Raw genomic sequence first — 6243 nt, forward strand, 5'->3', positions numbered from 1 at the left:
CTGTTGTACATAGGGTCGTTATGAGTCGCAGGCGACTCGACGGCACATAACAACAACAACGTACTCTAAGATGATTTATTCCCCTTTCCCTCTCCTCCTCCACCCTTTCTTCTTGTCTTTGAAAACCTTAGCTAATTGGCAGTCTTTTTTTTAATATGTAAGTTTAAAATTTTTTCTTGTTTTATTATGATTTGAGTGCAAGTTGACAAATCAGTTTGGTTTTCTGTTCCACTGTCATACAGATTTTGTTTTATGACATCATAAGCAATCTGTGTTAACAGGTACTATTGCATGGAGCAGGAGTGGCATCCACTTCTTAAACAACACGCTTCTCGAAACTCTATGAACTTTGAGAATCGGTAATTACTGAAAAGCTTCAGGTCTTTTGTTCATAGGGTCGCTATGAGTCATGCTCTACTCAAAGGCAGTCAACAACATTGCATGGTGGGAACTCTGTAGCCTAGTGGTGAGGACCTGCACTGTAATCCCCAAAGCACGCAGTTTGAATCCACCATTTGCTCCGCGGGAGAAGGCTGGACAATCTCCTTCTGTGCGATTTGTTGTTGTTGTGTGGTGGTGCTTTGTGCCATGGAGTCAGAATCAACTCATAGCTGACCTTGCATCAGGTTTTCCGAGGCAGTTTCATTGAAGGAGAGAAGATTGCCTATTTACCGCTCTGAAAACTCGCTGAAGGGTCATCACTGAATCGGTTCTGACTTGATGGCACACAAAGCAATATTGGATGGTGGAGTTTAAGTGTGATTGCATGGTCATGTCATTTTTATCCTAAGTCCTTAATTAGTGTCTGTCTACTATTTATTGAAAATGTATGGAAACAGGACACATCCCCGGTGTACACCCTTTCTGACTTTGAACCATGCAGTATTTCCTTGCTCTGTTCTGATGACTTGCCTCCTGGTCCAAGTATAGGTTTCACATAATCATTATCAAATGTTCTGGGATTCCCATTCTTCTCAGAGTTAGCCACAGTTTATTGTGATCTATACAGTCAAATGCCTTTGCATAGTGAGTGGAACACAGACATTCCTTTGCTACTTTCTACTTTCAGCCAAGATCTGTCTAACATTAGCTACAATATCCCTAGTATTGCACCCTCTTCTAAACCCATCGTGCACATCTGGAAGTTCTCTGTTGATGTTCCCATCGTATTTGGATAATTTTAGAATAATCTTACTTACATGTGATATGAATGATGTGGCATCAGGATTGGAGGAAGACTCATCAACAACCCGTGTTGTACTGATGACACAACTGTACTTGCTGAAACTGAGGAGGACCTGAAGCGCTTGCTGCAGAAGATCAAGGACTGCAGCCTTCAATATGAATTGAAGCTCAATAGCAAGAAAACAAAGATTCTCACCACATGGCCAATTGGCAACATCATGATAGATGGTGAAGAGATTGAGATTTTTAACAACTTTAGTTTGCTTGGTTCCACAATCAACACTCTTGGTACCAGCAGCCAGGAACTATCAAAACACAAATTGCATTGGGAAAGTTGGCTGTCAGGGACCTCTCCAGAGTACTGAGGTGCAGTGATGTCACTCTGGAGACTAAGGTCCACCTGATCCAGGCCATAGTCTTCGTAATTACTTGCTGTGTGTCAGAAAGCTAGACAATGTTAGGGATGAAAGGAGAATTGATGCCTTTGAGCTGTGGTGCTGGAGAGGATCATTGAATAATAATGGTTGCTAGGAAAACAAACAAGTTCATCCTAGAGAGGGTGAGACCAGGCTGCTTCTTGGAGGCAAGGATTCTGAAGCTCCATCTGACATACTTTGGGCATGTTGCAAGGAGGTACCAGTCCTTGGAGAGGACGTCATGCTTGCAAGAGGGGAGGGACAGTGCAAGAGAAGAAGAACTTCCATAAGATGAAGTGATTCAGTGACTGAAGTAATGGGAGTAGGTGTGTCAGAGACAATAAACTTGTCACAGGATAGAGCAGGGTTCAGAGCTATTGTACATAGGGTTGTTATGAGTCACAAGTGACATGACGGCGCATAACAACAGCAACAACAACAACGACTATTTATTAGTGCTTATTATAAGCTGAGTTGGGGCAGGGCTCTTGTTTGTCTTGTTCACTTTTATTCTCTCCTCATTTCAAAAGATCTTTCTTAAATGAATATGCAGATTAACTTGTAGAACCCAAGAATACAAACACTTATGATGTGGACCCTGCCTTCTTGAAGTTTGTGGTGTATTTAGAAAGAGAACCAGCTGTGTAATCAAAGGGAAAGCTAGGAGCACCGGATTTGTGGCATAGGCAGCACAGGTGTAGGGAGAGGAGCAACTGCTGTGGGCTTAGCTGGAAGAACATTGGAGGGGAGTACTTCACCTTTCTGACGCCTTTATGATAACACATATATATTGGTTGCCTACTTTGGGCCAAGACTACTTCAAGTTAAGATTATTACAGTGACTACAACTGACTTTAATAATAAAGACAGGTCAAACAAGCAATTGTAATGAAGTCAAGGAGAGCTATAATCAGGGAGTGTGCCATGGGACTCTGAAATGGCTTCTGTGAGGATATGAAGCTTAAATTGAAACTAGACAATGAGGAGGATAGCATATAACCAGATGAGGAAGGCTCCAAGTGCCCTCAGCAATAGAACAGCAGAAGGCATGAGCCAGGGATTGGAAGTGGTTCAGGGGATGGGTGCCAGGAAGAATGGGAAAGAGTTGCTTTTTAAAAAGATCACTTTGGGGGAGCTCTGGTGGCCTAGTGGCAAGAAGCTATACTGCAATCCAAAAGGTACATGGTTCGAATCCACCAGATGCTCTGCCGGAGAAGGAGGGACAATTTCCTCCTGTACCAGTCAGATCTGATTTGACGGTACATGCACAAGAGAAAAAAAAATCACTTTGTTTATTGTGCAGAAAATGGATTTGAAGGGAGCAGAGAAAGTGGGTAGATTCTGGGCATATCTAGATAAAGCTGAACTTGACCATTGATGTATCAGGAAGAAACAAGGATGAAAACAGGTTGAAGATGGCTCCGTGTCGTGGGCAATTTCTTGAAATTAGGAATTCTAAAGAGAGGCCTGTTAGAAGGGAAGACGATTTGAGCATTTTCTGCACATTTTAGTTGTGATATTGGTCTTTGTTGTTTTTCTTGGATCCCGTTGAGTCTCTTCCAGCTCGTGGTGACCCAAATCCCACAGAACATAGCACTGCCCAGTCCTGAACCATGCACACAGTTACTGCTGTGTTCAAACCATTTTCCACAGTCTCTGCGGCAATCTATTTCGTTCAAGATCTTCCTCATTTTCGTTGACCTTCTGTCAAGCATGATATCCTCCAAGGATATTTCTTCCTAATAACATGCTCAAAATATGTTAGTTATAGAGTTGGAAATACGTGGTTCTAGTTCTCAAAAGGCAGCTCTCATGGCCTAGTGGTAAGGAGTTGCTTTGCAAACCCAAAAGCATGCTGTTCGAATCTACCAGTTACTCTACAGGAGAAAGATGGGCTGTCTCCTCCCCTGAGATTAACTGCCTCTGAAAACCCACTGGAGGGTGAGCTTTGGGTCAGCTTTGACTCAACAGTACATAACAGTAACACAACAAACAGCTCTTAGAATGAGAGCAGTGGTTGTTCAGTTGTTAATATTCTTATGTTCTATGCAGGAGCCCCAAGATTTTATACACAGAGCCAAAGCACCTCGCATTGCATAGCTGCCAGTCATCTGCCGTTGGAGGCTTGTGTGTTGTTTTAATGCCAAACAAAGCATCCAGACTAAGACAAACCAGGAAGAAAGGCCTGGTAATCTACTAAAAATCAGCCAATGAAAACTCCACTCGCTTAGGTCCAATCCCTTGTGTGTAGAGTCACTATGAAACAGGGGCTGATCTACAGCCCTCGGAATAAAGACTAAATTGTAGATACGGAGTTTGGAGTCTTTGTCTGAGTTATACATAATTTAAACTTTGGAAGCAGAGTAATTTACCTAGTGAGAGTTAATCATGTGGGGGGAAAAGAAAAAAAAGAAGTCTTTAGGAACTTGAGAAATACCAGAATTTGAAGTAGTGAAAGAATTGCCTAGAAAAGACCACAGTACAATGGTCATAAAAGTAAGAGACACATTGCTGCTGGACTGAATGGTTTAGGTGATCTCTTCCAGCTGCCAGTTTTATGGTTCTGTAGAGGTGGGTCCTATGTCAGGCCTCAGAATCAGAAACATGGAGAGGCTTTGAGACAGAGAAGGATATTCTACTGTCATTGCAGCTGCCAAAGTCCCCATGAGAAACAGAAGATTAAAAAAATGTTCAGACTTCTTGACTTGCTTCTCCCACACTCTCCAATTTCCTGTCCAAACAGGAGCCAGAAAGCAAAGGACTCACGGAAGCAGTCTAAATACACCGTCCTCCTGGGGCGCAGAACAGGCTGAAGAGTGACATTTGTGGAAAATGAAAGTGTTTGGTTAAGAGAACATATTCATTTCCTGTTGTTTTTATAGCAAATCACAAATTTACTAACTTAAAATATACGTATATTAGCTTTCAATTCTGAAAGTTAGAATTCCAAAATGGATCTCACTGGATTATAAAATCAAGTCGGCAGGGCTGTATACCTTTCTGGCAGCTCCAGGGAAGGGTTCATTTCCTTGCCTGTTCTTGCTTTTAGAAGCCACCTGCCTTCCTTGGCTCTGGTCCCTTCTTCCATTCTCAAAGCCAGCAGCCATATCGCTCTAATTTCTGTAATCACACCTCCTCTACAACTTTTGACTACTTCTTCTGTTGTGTTTTTTTTAATTTAAATTTATTATTAATTTCAGTAAAAATTTACAGAGACTTTGGATTTCCATTCATTCATTTTTGTACTTTCCTCCCCTCCCAACCTACCTCCCTAGTACACTACCCTCTTGGAAAAGTAAAAGAAAAATTCTTTCCTTTTCCTGACACAGGCCCTAAATTGACAGCAATAGCTGCCCCAATAATTTTGGCCATTCTCTGGTCTTTTCTCTCCCCCCTAGATCCCAGTTGTTAAAAGAGGGAAAAATTTAAGCAAATGTATAACAAATAATTTTGAACATTATAATCTTTTAAGCTTAAGGCTAGAAGTATTAACAATATCATCATTTCCAATCCAGAGTGACTCAGCTCCATATCATTATCATTTAACTTTTGGGAGAGTTTGTAGTAAAAGCAGGTTGCTGCTCCAATTCTCCTTACACCTGTTGCTACAGCTGCTGCAAGATCTATTCCAAGGATACTTGGGCAACGATGGCCCATTTTCCTCTAATGGAGATGGGGGCCAGGGCATTTTGAACTTGGGCTTCTGTGAGTATAGAGATTTTGGGGGTTAAAAAGGCATGTATGTAGACTGCAGTCAAGTTGCAAGCAGCTGTATGCTGACTTGCAACAGATGAATAGTACCCCTGAAGTAGAGCATTGAGTGGTATTATTTGACAAGAAAAGGATGTGATTACAATAAGGGGCAGAAACATAGCCTACTACTTTTGTGCCATTAATTGAAAGCAGGCAGGTAACATTTGAGGTAAGAAGAAGATTTGCACTGTCTGCTAGCTGATCTATGAAAGTTATTTGGTTGGGGTATGAGGTGTGATTTTCTGAAGTCCAGTTAGAAATGGGGATGGAGACGTGTGTTCCCTGTCTTATGGGGAGAAAAAGCAAACAGTCTTTAGTGAGGGCTGGGCTGGTATGACTTAGAATTGGAAAAGTAGTATTTAAAAACCATCTCTTAGGGGTTTCTGAGTCACCTGGCTGGGTGAGTTTCTTTAATTCTGAGAGATTAATGCCTTTATAAGATTATGGTGAAACTTGGACTTGAGCCAGTATGGATTTTACCACTTGCTTTTGCATTTTTTCCTCTAGCCTTGTCCTGAACATTGCTTAAGCCATGATGAGTGTAATAGGTCCAACACCAGGACAATTCCTGTGTATCCATAGCACGTACTCGAGCTGGAGGTACTAGGAGCTACCAGCTGTCCAATACAGAGAGTGTGTCTTTCTAAAGTACAGAGGGTAGCATACTTATAGCAAGACAAGTGTAAATAAGTCAAAATGGAGTAACAGGTTTGGGACAAGGGGTGTGAGCTGAGTTGGACTGAGGTAGGTGGAAGACTGTAAGATAGAGAAAAAGTAACCCAGAGGAAGTGTTAGATTTGGGTGTTATAGTGAAGACTGGGGTTTAGAATGTGAGGACTAGAAGGAATTGGGTTTAATAATATGGCATAGCCACTTTTACTTAGGGGAA

At 41.8% G+C, this 6243-nt stretch overlaps 1 protein-coding gene and 1 pseudogene across 1 annotated transcript in view; one reads left to right on the forward strand and one right to left on the reverse strand.

The window, feature by feature from the left end:
* LOC102852549 overlaps window positions 1-4708 on the reverse strand; it is a 7827-nt pseudogene extending 3119 nt beyond the window's left edge.
* The window catches only part of TMOD2 (tropomodulin 2 (neuronal)), a 90408-nt gene that overhangs the window by 17218 nt on the left and 66947 nt on the right, over window positions 1-6243 (forward strand). The window lies entirely within an intron of this gene.

Source organism: Elephantulus edwardii, unplaced genomic scaffold, assembly GCF_000299155.1.
Source record: "Elephantulus edwardii isolate Elephantulus edwardi_28Jun2011 unplaced genomic scaffold, EleEdw1.0 scaffold00164, whole genome shotgun sequence".
In the NCBI taxonomy this organism is placed as follows: domain Eukaryota; kingdom Metazoa; phylum Chordata; class Mammalia; order Macroscelidea; family Macroscelididae; genus Elephantulus; species Elephantulus edwardii.